Source organism: Cheilinus undulatus, linkage group 13, assembly GCF_018320785.1.
Source record: "Cheilinus undulatus linkage group 13, ASM1832078v1, whole genome shotgun sequence".
In the NCBI taxonomy this organism is placed as follows: domain Eukaryota; kingdom Metazoa; phylum Chordata; class Actinopteri; order Labriformes; family Labridae; genus Cheilinus; species Cheilinus undulatus.
In genome coordinates, this window is record NC_054877.1 from 3245011 (window position 1) to 3261884 (window position 16874).

Here is a 16874-nt window from a genome sequence, read left to right on the forward strand (position 1 = left end):
GTTTTATGATGATGGTTTTCTCCACATCTGAGGCAGACTGTGGGGTTATTGCAGTTGGTGGATATATGGTTGAACAGTTGGCATTTATAGCAATGACGGATGGTAGGTGGGGGCCGGGCCTTCTCCACTCTGTACTGAAACATGTCCATGTAAAAGCCTTCGTGGAGAAGGCCAGCGGCTTGACAGGGGTTGGTGAGGAGGACTTTTATGAATGTGGTTGGCTGTTGAGTGGTTCTGCTGGTGATTCTGTGGATTTTGGAGATTGTGATGCCTTGGTGTTCCAGTTGTTGCTTAATGTAGTCTTCTGTGACGTCTGTGTGGATGCCTTTGATGACCAGTTGTTTTGTGGGTGCTTCAGGTGAGGGTGTGGATCCTGGTTTACGTGCCAGTCTGCAGATGAATTGTGTACCTTGGAATGATCCTTCAGGCCAGGGGGAGAGAAGTGAGTTTAGGGAGGGGATGTCTTTGGGGAAGATGAGGATATTGCCATTTCGCATGTGGACCAGTTTTTGAAGTTGCGCTTTGGGTTTTTGTTTTTTGATTTCCTGTATGATGGACTGGTTTGTGGAAAATGGGGTGCTGGAGGTTTGAAAATTTTCAATGACAACTGGTGTGATGTGTTTGTTTTCAGATGATTCTCTTCGTGCTCTCTTTCTGGTGCCGGAGTTGAAGGATGGATATTTGTGCATGTTGGAAATGACTGTATCAGAATAGGTGGCAGAGAGAGGTGGGAGGGGGGTCTGGGGGTCCTGGTTGTTGAGGAGGATTTGTTCCATGGAGTTGAGAGTTGACTGCATCTGTGTGACGGCACTGTGGAGGGGGGTGGGCTGGATGTATTTACTGAGTTCATTGTAGAGGTGGCTGAGTTGTTCAAAGATGTTCTTGATGATGAGGTTGTCTATTTTTTCTGTGGTGGGGGGAATTGGAGGGGGGGCAGAGGGCTCAGCTGGTGGTTTGGTGATGGGTGGAGGTTGATCAGGCTTGCTGGGGAGGGGTGGTTTCTGAGGTGGTGGGGTTTTCTCTTTTGTTGCAGGGTTGGATAGTGGAGGTAAAACTTTGTCCATTGTTTCCAGTTCTTGCAGGGTAGTGGCGATGAAAGACTTAATTGAGGGTTCGGGTGGAGGATTTTTTCTGCTGTGGGTGGTTCTCTGGGGTTTTGGATCTGTGGTGAGTTTTTTCTTGTCCGTTTTGTCCTGTGATGTAAAAGCTGTGACCCAAATTTGTTTTCTTTCCATTGCAGAGGAGGGGGGTTTTGAAGTAGTCATTGTTCAGTGGGAGCTGGTGTGGGGAGAAAGAGGGCTGTGGATTGGAGGGGGGGGGGGGCTGCTGCGCTGGGTGCTCAACAGTATTGATGAAAGGAGTATTTTTACTGTGTTAATGGGGTAATTTGCAACTGTAAGAGATTTAAACAAGTATAGGAGAAGAAGGAGAAAGAAAGAGAAAGAAAGAGGTGCTTTTAACTTTTAACAAGTGCCTTGGTCCCACATGTGTCTCACCTCTCGAGTTCGTGGATTCTGTTGGGAGTAAGCAGGGTAAAGGCTTCTGTCTGTAGCCGCTTGTGGAGAGCTGTTTCGGCTGTTGAAGCAGGAAAGCGACGCTGGTTCAAAGCGCAACAGTAGCGAGCATCAAGTGAGCGTGAGTCAGAAGTCCGTCAAGTGAGCGTGAATCACAAGTCTCACAAGAAGAGTAGTGTAATGATGCTGCTGGTCACTAGTACACAATATGAATATGCTGCTGTCCTCTGGTGGCTGGCTCCTTTTATCCTCTGCACTCTCTTCTGGTTGGTGGATTGGGCTGCAGGACCTCCAGGCCAATCAGGCTTCTTCTGCACAGGTGGATGGAATCACTGCAATAAGTCTATGCAGCAGGGGCAACCTGAGAGCTGCAGAGTGCCAGGCAAACAAGAACACTCACACACACACACTCAAATAGGGAGGTAAAGATTCCCAGACGGGGGCGGCCGTAACACCCCTCCCCTTAAGATACAAACCTATAACAACAAGGTTTGTTACAAAAATGCACAGTTCACAAAGTCATCAGTATAATCTGGACAGCGCATCAGCAACAACATTTTCTGTCCCTTTTTTGTGTCGAATTTCTAGGTTGTAGTCCTGCACAATCAGTGCCCACCGCATGAGTCTTTGGTTGTGATTGTACATGCGCTTTAAGAAAACTAGTGGGTTGTGGTCAGTGAAGACCACCACTGGCAGAGGACTTGAACCTACGTATACTTCGAAGTATTGAAGTGACCACAACAAAGCAAGTGTTTCTTTTTCTATAGTGGAATACTTAACCTGGTGTTTGTTAAACTTGCGGGAGAAGTAACACACTGGGTGATCTACTCCATCACTATCCTCCTGTAATAGGACAGCCCCGGCTCCCACGGCAGAGGCATCTACCTCTAATTTGAATGGACGGGAGAAGTCGGGAGCTGCGAGGACGAGGGCGTGGCTAAGGAGGGACTTAGGCGCTGTCAAACGCATGCTGACAGTTGGGAGACCAAGCAGTTCCGAAATTTTTGCCTGTAAGCTTCAGGGACCAATTCAAAAGCACGTAAAATTGACATTTTGACACAATCGTAATTTAGACTCTCCTGTAAAGGAAGAGCAGCTACAGCTTCCTGGGCTTTTCCATGGATTTTGCACTGAAGCAAAAGTGGCCACACGTCATAAGGCCACTGGAGCGCAGACGCAATGCGCTCAAACACAGCGAAATAACTATCAACCTCAGTGTCTCTAAATGGAGGAACAAGAGAAATATGTTTACCAATATCAAAAGATTCACGGGTAGAGCTGGTGGAGGGAGACATACCTGCATCCGCAGATGCGCTAGGTGCTGGAGTTTCTCTCAGCTGAGCTTCCAGCTCCAGCTGACGCAGGCGGACTGCTTTGTCGGCCTGGATCTCCATTTTCCGGATCTCCAGTTTGAGCTGAGCTTGCCGGCTTTCAGCTTTTTCTTGGGCCTCAATCTGGAGTCTTGCCAGACGGACTTTTAATCTGGCCTCACCCAGAGAATCAGTGCTGGAGAGAGGGTTGTAGCGAGGCAAAGTGAACGGCGTTTTGGGCCGCTCACTAACCTCACCAGTCTCTCTTTGGGCAGCATAATCAGCAGCTTTCTCCTCAGCTGCAGGTCTGAGGCTACCATCCCCCTCAGAACCAGGTGCACACACAGGTGACTCACTATGCACCGGCGACACAATCAAATCCAACTCCACCAACTTACCTATGACTAAAGATTTTAATTCTTTCTTTAGAATTGGTTTGGAAAATGAGACCTTGAAGTGGGTAGCTATCGTGATCAAATTATCTTTTCTGCATTTATTAATTTGATCAAGTGAAGGTTTTGCCAAGAAGCTATCAAGATCAAAGGACGCCATTTTAGAACTTACCAGTTACACACACGCAAAGTTTTTAATCAAAACACAATCTTACCTTTAATTAACAATAACTTTTAGTTACCGGGTCTCCTTTAACGGATTTAAATCCCGGACGAGCCCCCATTTATGTTACAACCAGCTCACTAGGGGAAAGGGAAGTAACATTAAAAAAACCCCAGATGTTCAGGTTTAAATACTCACACACACACACTCAAATAAGGAGGTAAAGATTCCCAGACGGCGGCAGCTGTAACATCAAAAATGTTGACATTACTAAATCAGATTAGTGGTTTGTACTATTCAGCTGAAAGATGCAATGCAGTGATCATGTTCAGATGAGATAGCTTACACTCAAAAAAATGATTTTCGACTGTTATAGGTATTACTTGAACAAATTAACTTGGTTTTCCACAATTTAACAAATTTCCAACCTTTAGTTATTCTAAATAGATAAAACCAATGTGATTCTTTCCGTTTGAGTGAATTCAAATGAAACACATAAAACCAATGAGATTTGTTTACATAACAGTTCGGTCAGTAGGTGGCAGTACTCTCAAAAACTAATGCACCAATTTTGTCAGTTTTACATATTTCAATTACATTACAAATTTCCATCCAATTGAATTAAGTAATTCTAACATAAAACAGTTAAATAACTCTAATGTAATTAAATTGAATAAAACAAATGTAGCTCATGGAATTTACCTAATTTACTTAAATTCGGTTGATGTTATTTCTTTGAATAAATTCTATGCACTCAAAGAAATAATTCGCCAATTTTGCCAGGTTTATGTAATTCAATTACATAACAAATTTCCATCCAACTGAATTAAGTAATTCTAACATAAAACAGTTAAATACCTTTTATGTAATGAAATTGAATAAAACAATTGTAGCTCATAGAATTTATCTAATTTACTTAAATTTGGTTTTATGTAATTTCTTTGAAAAAAATTCTATGTGATTCAAATATGTTGATGTACCCAAAACCATGGGTGAGACTGTCAGTGCACCTGTTGGCACCAGCAGGCAACGCTGCAATATCACTTTTACATGTGGTGAAGCCAATGCTTTGTTACACTATGTCTCCACCCCACCAGGGAGAGAGGGAGCAATTGGCTGACCTGAAGCACTGTCTGCATCCAGTTGTGTCTCTAAGGGACTCTTCACTATTGGGAGATAAGACCAATATAAGTGGAAGTCTGAGTCTTTTGAGTGCTTTTCTAGGTTCTTATTGCAACAAACAGGTAAGAAGACAAGAATGAACAGCTATGATTTATTCTTGACCCCTCAGCTAGATACACTATGAGTGAGGGGGTCAATGTTGTAGACCACCCTGTCTGTATCTAAATGCATCTGTGGACCAGGATAAATAATAGAACTTAATGGTTCCTGTGCAGAAGCTTATCAAACTCACTCAACTGGTCTGGGAGTCATTTCTCATCATTGCTTGCCACGATATGAATCTAGAAAAGCAGCCAGAAAATGCAGACTTCCCCCATCAGCCTGTTCTCCTCATAGTGATGAGACCTTTAAATTTTTCCTGGGCCCAGATGGTTATCTAGTCCAGCTGATTACACCCTCCCTGGTGGGGTGGAGACATGGTGTGGTAAATAATTGGCTTCACCACGTGTGGAAGATACAATAGAAGCATTGCTTGCTGGTGCGAACAGATGTACTGACAGTCTCACCCATGTTTTTTTTTGAAAAATTTGAAATAGCCCCTCCCCTTAAAGAACTAAACATATTTAGTTATCACAGCTAAACTAAAGTTTGGAAATATGTTAAATTGAGTAAAACCAATTTGATTTGTTCAACTAATACCTATGACAGTGAAAAATCATTTTTTTGAGTGTGTGATTCAAATATGTTGATGTACCCAAAACCATGGGTGAGACTGTCAGTGCATCTGTTGGCACCATCAGGCAACGCTTCCATCATTCTATCCACATTTAGCAAAACTAATGCTTTACCTCATTATGTCTATACCCTATCAGGGTGAGAGTGGCTAATATGATTCACTCCCTCGATTTAGTAATGGTATTTAAAAGGCTCACCATTATTGAGAGATAAGTTAGATTGGAGTCTATCTTTGTGAGTGATTATCCAGTTTCTTGTTATGGTGAGCAGCAGTGCATAATCATGCTTAGACTAGTTGAATGACTTTGACAAGCCTTTAATAAGGAAGCACGAGCAGCTATTTTTTTTCCTTTAACCTCACAGTCAAACAGAGTGGTCAGAGTGGCAACATTGACCCCCTCACTCATGGTGTAACACTTCTAAGAACAATTCTCACTACAAAAACATGAACTAATAGACCAAACATGCATAATAACAACTTTGCATTGAACATGAACATTATAAAAAATTATGCATGTTTAGTTTATTAGTTTATATTTAAGTGAGGGGTTTTTGGAAGTGTGACACCATGAGTGAGGGGGTCAATGTTGCAGATTGTCCTGTTTGTACGCCTCTATCTGTAATTTAGAATAAATAGTGTAGGTGCTGATCTCTCCTGTGCAAGAGCTTGTCAAGGATTCATTTCTCATCATAGCTTGCCATAATGTGAAACTAGAGAAAGACTCAGAAAACTCAGACTTTCAGCAATAGCCACATCTCTTATTAGAAAAGACCCTTTTTAAAGGAATACTCAATCCCAACAATGATCTAGACACACAACTAATCCCCTGGTGGGGTGGAGTTAAAATGATGTTAAGCATTAGCTTTACCATGTGTGCAACTTGTGTAACAGGCATTGCCTGCTGGTCCAAACAGATGCACTGACAGTCTCACCCATGGTTTTTGGAAAATTTTCAACTGGCCCCTCCCCTCAAAGAACTAAACATACTAAGTTATCTCAGCTTAACTTGATCTTTGCATCTTTCAGCTGAATAGTGCAAACAACTAATCTGATTTAGTAATGCCAACATTTTTTTGACAAATTATAAAAGAATAAGTAATGAATACTAAAAAGTTGAAGTAGAACTAAAATCCGGGTTTACACTGTAGTCTGTACTAAACCTTGAGCACTAATAACTTCCTGACCTAAGTACTCTATACAAAGGAATTGGAGTTATTTGAACTGAAGTGCAATTGTTCTTTACTTAAAAAGCCTTTTAAGTACAATGTAAAAATCTCTATTTTACTCTACTAGAGTCGTAAAGTTAAAGTTACTTGGTGTTTTTCAAGGCAATTAAACCAATTGCTTTTTTTAAAGTAAGGATAACTAATTGGATTTTACAGTGTACTTGTAGTAAACATGGGCAATTTAAAGAATCTCTAGATGGGGCCAATATGGGTCTCATGTGGGCTGATCCACACTTGCAGTTCACATGGGCAAGCCCAGGTGGGGCCAACATGGAACCCATGGACAAACCCACATGGGACACATATGGGAGCCCACATATAACCCATATGGGGCCCACATGGAAATGCTGGCTGGGTGGCTGTGTAAAAACATAGGATGAGTAGCCTACCTGTAAATATTACGGCATCAACTTCTCTTCCCTCGTGATTTTCACGCCTCGTATCATGCATGTTAAGTTATTGTAACAGCGAAAACAAGGGCATTGTGCCACATAAATAGCGGTCCGTGCGAAACACAACACGCCGTGCAACACACGGCGCGACACAGCATTGGCGTATATGGATATATGACTGATTTAAGATTTCCTTGAGGCAGATAATTTGCCTCAAGTAATTTTTTTAATCAAATTACCCGGATAAATCAAGGAATTTTGCAGCCCTAGTCATCTTTTCTATTTGTAGTAAAAATTTGTTGATAATAAATTAATATTATCAAGTAAACCTCGTAAAGAATAGGGCACCGCCGCTTACGCAGATTGGTTATTTAATAACCAATAAAATATTGTAAATATTAATTAATCAAAACCTTAAATTAATTAACAAGAACATTAACTGTAAATCAATCTCATTTCTAAAGTAGTAAATTCTCATAACATTGACTCTATTTCTCTGCTTAATAGAATGAATTCCCGAACTATGACTGTCTTTTGAAGATTTATTATACAATCACAAAATAACAGACAGAAATCACAGGTGATATGAATAGATAATGTAAATGAATAAACAGAACATGACTACATATGGTAAAGAGAAAGGATGCTAACTTAGTTGGTGAGAGTGGATTATTCTAATAATCCTAATGGAAAAATTTTAACCGACGTTAAGACTTTGGAGCGTGAATTTGGAAGAATAATAGATCTGAACTAATTTATTGGAACTTTGGAGACATCAGCACCAGAGAGATGAATTGGATCATACCAGCTGTTCGATGGAGGTGAGGAGGAGAGGAGCCGTCTGGAGGGGCCCAGAGGAAGGTGCCTGGCAAGTTCTGAATGCCCGAAGCTACTGCGTGCCAACGCTGGTCCGACCCGGATGGGTTCAAGCTGGGCCGCTGCGCCGATGGGTCGCTTAGACTGTAGGGACGGCTGTACAGACTCTTGTCCACGGACTCTGGGAAGGATTGTCTCTCGTTCCAAAAACAGCTGTTGATCGTCCAATTAAAAAACCGGATAAACTCAAACGCATCGACACCACGTGACTGCTGGCTCACAGTGAAGTCGATTGTGTGATGAAAAGGAAAAACAAAAACTCTAAGTTACAAAAATCTAGCATGAAGCTATAAAAAGGTTAGGAAAAATCTTGTACTGGATAAGAAAAATTCTAAGTCTGATTGTTTATCAGACTTGGCACAACGCTTGGATCAAGAATGGGCCTAGGAGGCCCAAGGAGACTCAACAGAGCTCTCCTCAGTGAGCATCTTCTTGGACTGTCCAGACCTGACCGCTTTCTGATCTGAACCCAACTCACTCTGCAGCACTTTCTCCGAACTGCACACCGAACTCTGCACCAAACTCCACACTGAACTCCACACTGAACTCTTGTGAGTTCTGAAGTTACTCTTATACAAGAGGGAGGGGTTTCGGTTTTGAAGCCCTCCCAGTGTTTGATTAAATCCACTCCACCAGATCATCAAGTTAATCGCATAATGTAGAGATAACACAACATGGTTATAAAAACTCTACAATACTATCAATAAACTATCACACAAACATTAGAAACACAGTTAATTGTTTATACGCACAATTATACATTAGAAAATGTTTCTGCATTTGGGTGTGATGGAACTTGACCACAAGGTGGCAATGTTGATCTAGGGACGATTTTCAGTCTCTGTTCGTCAATTTGGAGAAATACAACTAAATTAGATCATAAAACCATAATTCAGTAAGGGAAGATGCCAGAGATTAGTATGACACGTCATTCTATTCCTTGTAAACAGACTCAACCGAATATGAACATGTCCTGTTAGAAACATAACGTTTAAGACAGTTTTTTGATACTTCAGTTTTTTGATCAGCTCAACCAGTTCACTGTCTGGATCCAGAAGTCGGGGAGAGAGGTGATGGTGGAAGTCTGTATTTACAGAGTGCTTTTCTGGAGTCATTATGTGGCAAGCAGTGATCACTCCAAAGCGAGTTCAATGACTTTAACAACCTCCTGCACAAAAAGCATGAGCAATTATAGTTTATTCCCAATCACAGATACAGTCACATACAGACAGAGTGGTCTGCAACATTGACCCCCTCCCTCATGGTACCACACTTCAGAAAACACTTCTTACTAAGAACATCAACTAATAAACTAAACATGCATAATTACAACTTTGCAACAAACATTATACATGTTTAGTTTATTAGTTGATGTTTTTAGTGAGCAGTGTTTTTGTGACATGTGTCACCATGAGTGAAGGGGTCATTGTTGCAGAGCACTCTGTCTGTATGGGTCTGCATCTGTGGTTAAGGATAATTGAGTATAGATTATACATTCTGTAGGAAAGCTTGACAAACCTATGCAAGTTGTATGTGAGCCAATCCATATCACTGCTTACAACAAAATTGAACTAGACTAACACCCAAATAATGCATATTTCCTTCCTATCTCCCAACCCTATATTCCGTGAATAACCTGGAATTCTGGTTAATATACCCAACTGTTGGGTTAACTATTCAACCCATTATTCTGAGTTAAATGTATAACAGTTTTACTGGTTAAACTCTAACCAGGAAAGTGCTGGTCACTTTCTACCCTGAGGTTGGGTTAAAAACAACACATAATGGGTTGTTTTTAACACAGGAGTTTTTAGTGTGTATGAAATACTACCAGGCACAGGAGGGGAACCTTTCTCAGCTTGAAACTGCAACTCTATTGCCCCGTCCACACGGAGACGCAAAAGTTTTTTGTCGTATCGGCATTTCATCCACACGGAAATGGCGTTTTGAGTGACTGTAAACATTACTTTTTGACAACGGGTCCCATAGTGCATAAATCTGTAAACAAACACTGTTTCGTCTCCGTGTGGACTGATATCTGCATCTTCCTTGAAACGATTACGTCACACACAGTGTAGCTCCCTTAAAGCGCCTGTGCGGGTTCGGCCAAAACAATAATAGCTGACTACACGGTTGTGTTCATGCTGCAGAAGCTACTGAGCTTATGGCTCTTATGGCTTTTACAGAAAAATCTAATGCTCCTTTACCACCACTGCGAAACGCATACACCATATATTCTTAAATCCAACGCGGAGAGCAATAATTTTCTGTGATATTCTTCTTCTACTTTGGTGCATTTCCGTGGCAGCGTTACAGCGCCACGCATAGGCTTGGCATATGTACTACAGCATTTTCAGTCGGTTCAGTTGTCCCGTGTTTACATGGATATTTCCTGAAATTATCCCATCTTTACAGAAAATGGTTCCAAAACAAAACGGCAATATATAGTTTTCGTCTCCGTGTGGACAAGGCCTACGTCTGTTTCTGGCATTTTCTGGCAATTTTCGGGGCTTGCCATGAATTCCCGTGAAAAGTTGGAACATGTGAAGTTCCCTGGAAAGTGACAGGGCCGAGAATTGTTGGAAATCTCTCTTTTCATGCAGTGTCTATATGGAAAAATATAAACATTTAAAGTGTTTTAAAATATGTACTTTACTTTTGATTAGGTAAATAAGTCATCATATATATAAAAAAAATAGAATAATTACAGTTTTGCTTTGGTGAGAGGATACACTTTCACCGTCCAGTGCTACAACCATGGTTATTTTACAATAAAAATTCTTCTTGTTATTTTAAAAACATTTGTTTAATAAAAACACAACAACTGAGGACTTAGCTATATAATTTGAAATTAGTTGTATATGTCAGATGGTGCAACCTCAATGAATTAAGCATTATATTTCACTGACCCATAAAGATATCATCTCTATATAATCGTATTAATAATTAAATATATCTTGTTGTTTTTCAGTATCAGGAGGAAGGAGGGGCAAGCCATGAATTCCATGAAAGAGTGACTGGAACATCTTCAAACGATCTGCAGATGGAAGGTAAGACATGATCAAATAAAATCTATTGATGTGATGACCACATCACTGTTGTCTTCCATTCATCATCATCTCTCCATCATGGAAAAATATAAACATTTAAAGTGTTTTAAAATATGTATGGTTACAGTTGAGTTCATCAGTTTTATTTTGAAATGTTCACCTTGCCCGGTGGGAGTTCTATCCACGATTAAAATGATCATAACTCAGAATTCATAAAAATGTAGAGCCTGTACTCAGAAAACATGCTTACTTAGCAGTCCCTCCAGGAATTTGCGATGTTGCGATCGCAACTATTAACGTAAAGTCAACCAATCCCCGTGAATTCTGCGAGACGCTGCAATTTTGTTCAATCACCGCAACTTTCCCGCAAATTTGACCAATCACCTTAGCCTCCTGTCCCCCACCCCCTTTACGTGACTTATACGTCATCATATTTACTTCCTTGTTGACGGTTGAGAAGTTGAAAATGTGTGACGCGAAACGCTCACATTTACCAACAAATATCACCGCCAAAGTTTGTGCAAGTCAGTTTCCAGATGTATTACATGAAAGCGGAGGTAAACTATTCTGCACTGCCTGCAATAACACTTTTCAACCACAAAACATGCAAGGAGAACGACTGAAACTCGGAGTGGACAGACAAGTCACAAAGACAGAGGCTGTTGCATCCAGAACAATAGCAGGAGCTGAAAGGGTCAAGGTAAGCGCGGATGTACTCTTTATGGAATTATTAGTGCAGAAAAAATAACTATTGTGGAGGCATGCTTGTCTTTCAGTGTATCATCTATTGTGTGTGCGTGTGTGTGAGCGAGAGCGTGCGAGTGAAAGAGTTAAAAAAAACGAGCTCACATAAAAATCGTCACTTAACTTGGTGTTAATCTTTATTTTTACTCTAAGGTGTAAGATAGAATGTAACCCATGTTTAGCTGCTCTGTGTGTATCTGTCTCTCTGTGTGCCTGTTGGTCTCTGTGTGTGCTTGCCTGTGTGTCAGATGTCACTCGATGCAGAGCATTCTTTATGGGGAATATCACGCATTAATCTTATAGTGGCCATAGTAGGGTATTATTTTCTTAAACTCAACTTTTCAACAGTTTTATCACATGTCATTTTGACATAAATATGTGTCCCTCTTCAACAGATTTGTGAAGATTGGGTTGCAACATGCACTGCAGTCAATATTCCCCTCTATAAGAGTGACCACCCTGCAATGAGGAGATTTTTAAAAGAAAAGGTAGTCAATGGAGGAGCCATCCCTGGATTTCATCAGCTTCAAGAAAAATACCTTGGTGCAGTTTACCAGAAAGAAAAAGAAGCACTCAAAACACATCTTGCACAAAAGCCTGTTGCTGTGATATTTGATGAGACAGCTGCCTTCCTCATTGCACCCCTGGAAAAGGATGAATCTGGGAGGATCCTGGCCTACCTTGCAGACACTATCTTCCCAGAGGAGTGCAACCATTCTACCGTCTCTGTTTCTGTGGTCAAATGTCTGCAAGAATACTGCATTGCCAATGAGAATGTGATTGCATTTGATACAGGCAATGCAGCGTACATGAAGAAAGCATATACAGCAGCACTGCAGTCTTTATTCCCAAACTCACTACACATTATGTGCATGGCACACATAATGAACCTCATCGGTGGTGCCTTTCACAAGCCTTTTGACCAGCTGAACCTGTTTATGCTGTGCTTCTCACAGATGTTTTATCAAGCTGGCTCCCGCAAGAGAAGATTCCTTCAGTTCATGACTAAAAAACTCCCAGCTGGCAGAAAGGCAACCATGGCTCCAAATCCATGTGCTATAAGGTGGAACTCTAGTTTCAGTGCAGTGCAGTACCATTCACAGCACTTTGGATTGTACAAGGAATTCATAGAGATGGAAATTAATGTAAGATTGTTTTTCCTATTTATTTTCAAAGTCTTTTAAATACCTAACATCCTATCTGACCCATGCTCATTTTAACTTTCATGCACACACAAACTCAAAATTATTTTTTCACAACAACCATGCCCATCAGTTTATTTGTGCTTTACTCTAGGCCAATACATTAAAACTAATGCCAGTTTTGTTTTTATATTCACAGATTTGTGGCAGAAGCACACCACAGTCTATGGAAAGGCTCCATGAAATGCTACAAAATGCAGACATGGCTCAAAGTCTGCAGGTCCAGATCAGCATCATGGCAGACAAGTGCAAAGTTATTGTTCAGCTTTTGGACATTTTTCAGAGCAGAAGGCCGATTACCACCAAGATTTTTGACTACCTTGAAGACCTGCAGATGAACTTTGCTGCAAACAAAGCTACAGTTTGAAGCCTGTAACAGCTACTTTGAAGGACTTGATCTCTCCTTTTCTATCAAGACACACATCCTTGGCATAGTGGAACAGGCATACAACAATGCAGAAGAGAAACTCAGCAAGTACATGTCAGATGGACAACCTGCTATCAAATTCCTTGAGGAAGTCAGAGTGTTTGACCCACAGCACACTTCCTTTATGAGTGACAGTGTTTTTAGCTGCAAACACATCCCAGGCTTCAGTGCTGTCCCCAAAGATGAGCTGGATGCCTACTTCACCCGTCTAGGTCCAGCAGCACTCAGGGCTTCAGTGTGTGGAGTAGTTGATCTTGATGTGTTTTGGGATGGTGTTATCAAGCCGAAGGAGATCCATTTCTAACAGTAACCTCAAAGCTTTGGTCTTCTTGTACCACAACCAGCGACTTAACAGTGGAGCTTTTGAAAAAGGCGAAATGGAGATAGATTCAGAAGAAGGCATGGAGGGCGTTTAGGTGGCTTTCTGTATTTTGTCCTCCAAGGGAGACATGGAGAATATTTAGGCAGCTTTCAGGGTTTTTTTTTTTTTTTCATTTTGAGAGGACATTGAGGACATTTAGGGGACTTTAAGGAAATGTTATGAAAGACATCAAAGATATTTAGGTATCTTTCAGGATTTTTCTCATTCACTGACTAACCCTCATTTGTGGTTGTTCATGACTCTGTGCTGAGTTAGTTAAGTTGTGAATTCTAACAAAATATGTTTGTTTTCAGCACATGTTAGCATGGATGAATATTTCTGCTTGTACAAGCAGATATAGACCAAAGTTCTGACAATTCTTGGAATTCTGATGCACAATTCCTTTTCTGATGAACACCTAATGTGAATTTCAGGGTTACTTTGCTTGTGTACTGTTTGATTCTGGTTCTGTGAAATGAATGGATTGCACTTTTTGTTTTGCACTTTTTGTGTTGCACTTTCTTAAATAGAATCTTATACATCACTTACAGATGTACTTATTTTTTTATCATCTATTTTTGTTTAGCATGCACCTAAGGAACACGTTTGGCAGTGTTACTGACATTTTTTGGTGTTTTTTGCACTTGAAACACTTGAGGCATTTTGCAAATAAAGTGTATTTTGTTTAAATCATTGCATCCGGGAGCTTTTTAAGGCTTAAAACTCAGAAAAGACTGTTCTAGCTAATTTACAAATGTCCTTGTTCCTGTGGTGTTAATGAAAGAACCCTCAAATTATCGCAACTTTCACCACAATTTTTTAGAAAAGCTGCCGCAAAATCAGGCATTTTAGGTTGCAATAATCACAAAAAAAAGCCCGCGAGCTCCTGGAGGGACTGACTTAGCCTGTCCTCAACAAGGAGTCACAATGTTAGAGAGCCAAAAAAGTTTGACACAACAAAAAATGTATAAAAAGTTCTATAAAATGAAATGAAAGCACTAATAACACCACAACAAAAGCACTTCAAGTTGACTTTAAATTTATTTTCCATAGAATTCTGCCTATCAAAGTCATGTCCTCAACTCTAATGTTTAGCATGAACTCTTTAATAGAATATCTCTAATATTTAAAATATATTTAACGTTTAAAACTCATTCCATATTTAGCATCTCATATCCAAAACTGTCAGGTGGAGTGAATAAAGAGGTGAATAAATAAACAGATTACTGACAATGTTAAAAATTACATTTTAATTTTGAGAAATTAAAGTTGGAATACGTTGGCATGAATTTTTGATTGAAATCTTTCAAATAAATACATTTTATTGAAATGTTTCTTTTTAAAGCTAGTAAGGTCATCAAAAAACTTTTGTCCTGGAATTTGCAAGTTCTTAAATGTCAGCGTGGCTAGACCGTAATCATGAAACTGTGTTTTAAAATGACAGATTATACAATAATTCATCACTGATTTAACTCCATTTGACACTCATAGCAGAGGGAAATTGTTTGTAGATCCTTTTATAGTAAAGATAAAAATATTTTTTCAGTCACAGGTGGGCAGGTACTTTCACTGTCAGGTGGTACAACAAAGATAAAACAGCAACATTTTATTTTACAATAAAAATTCTTCATGTTACTTAAAAATATTTGGATAATAAAAAAATAACAAGTGTCTGATTACATAGCTATTTAATTGGAAACCAGTTGCATATGTCAGATGTTGGAACCTCATTGAATGAAGAGTTATGTCACTGACCCATAAACATATCATCTCTATATACACATATTAATAATTAAATATATCTTGTTGTTTTTCAGTATCAGGATGGAGGAGCAGAGCCCAGACTCTCCTGAACCCAGCTGTGTGTCCATGAAGAGTGACCGGTCTGCTCATCACTCTATTAACTTCAAACAATCTGCAGCTGGAAGGTAAGAAATTATAGAATAAAACTATAGATATGATGACCATGTCACTGTTTTCTCTCATTCATCATCATCTCTCCATCATCATAGAAATAATCCAGGAAGGTAAGAAATGAAGAAATAAACTGACAGTTATGTTGACATGTTATCAGTGTGGTGAGTCCCAGGGGCCAACAGGCAGTGAACTTGGATAGCCTTATGAAAACCAGTGGATCCAAAATAATTCTTTTGCTCCTTGAAAATTTAATTGTTTCAATTTTTTGTTTATTTACCAAAATAGGACAGTTTTCCTCTTTTGTCAACCACCTGCACAGTTCTGGTACAGAAAGAAAAAAATCACTGGACACAGTTTAGTTTAGCCGCCAGGCAAATTTCAAACAGAATAATCAGAACTGAACTGAGCAGAGGTCCTGCATGAGGACCTGGATCATTTTAACAGCTTTGGTACTGTCAATACTGGACTTAACATTTTTCTTTAAACAGAAATTGTACACAGGAAAATCTGGGGAGTAATTTTTCCAGAGGAAAAAGTGTTTTACTCAAAATAGTAAAGTTTACTCTTTATTGAGTGTATTTATCACCAGCGACCACGAAAATTGGAGTAAAAACGCAGAGTAAATTCTGCTGGAGTAAAACTTAACCACACCCACTTAAGTATCAACTCAGCTGCCATCACTCATGTACGGTCACAGCTGCAGCTTGTTAGGTGTCCCAGCTGTAGATAATCCTTGGCAATCAAGATCTTCTCACCTGGTGATGAACCTTCAGACATCTGTGTACTACAGCTTCGAGTCAGGTGACTCCTCTTCAACCTTTGATAATCCAGTGATTTTTAAGTGAGTTTTTTTTCCCCTTGTGTAACTCCATCCTTTCACTTCTTTAAGGGGAGGAGCTATTTCAAAATGTTCAAAAAACCATGGGTGAGACTGTCAGTGCATCTGTTGGCACCGGCAGGCAATGCTTCCATCATAACCTCTACACGTGGTGAAGCTAATCCTTCTTTGATTCACCATGACCCCACCCTACCAGGGAGGAAGTAATCAGATGATCTGGATCCCATAGTATTAATAGCAGATTCTTAACTGTTGGGTGTTACAGCTAATGGTGGAATTCTGTGATGTCTGAGTACTTTATTAGGATCATGTTGTGACAAGCAGTGATCCAAGTTGGATAACTTTGAACCTTGTACAGCAAGCATGAACAACTACTAGCTATTCACAACTACAGGTACACTCACATACAGACAGGGTGGTCTGCAACATTGACCTGCTCACTCATGGTGTCACATTCCAAAAAACATTTCTCACTAAAAACAACTAAGAGACTAAACATGCATAATAACAACTTTGCAATGAACATGAACATTATAAAAATGATGCATGTTTAGTCTATTAGTTGTTTTTAGTGAGAAGTGTTTTTTGAAGTGCGGTACCATGA

General features: G+C 40.0%; 1 protein-coding gene across 1 annotated transcript in view; it reads left to right on the forward strand.

Annotated features, from left to right (window-relative positions):
• Window positions 1-10763: 10763 nt before the first annotated feature.
• Window positions 10764-16874, forward strand: part of LOC121520116 (NLR family CARD domain-containing protein 3-like) — a 33243-nt gene continuing 27132 nt past the window's right edge. Inside the window, exon 1 of the mRNA XM_041803394.1 lies at window positions 10764-10781. The gene's annotated coding sequence lies outside the window, so the exon portion shown is untranslated. The remainder of the gene's footprint in view (window positions 10782-16874) is intronic.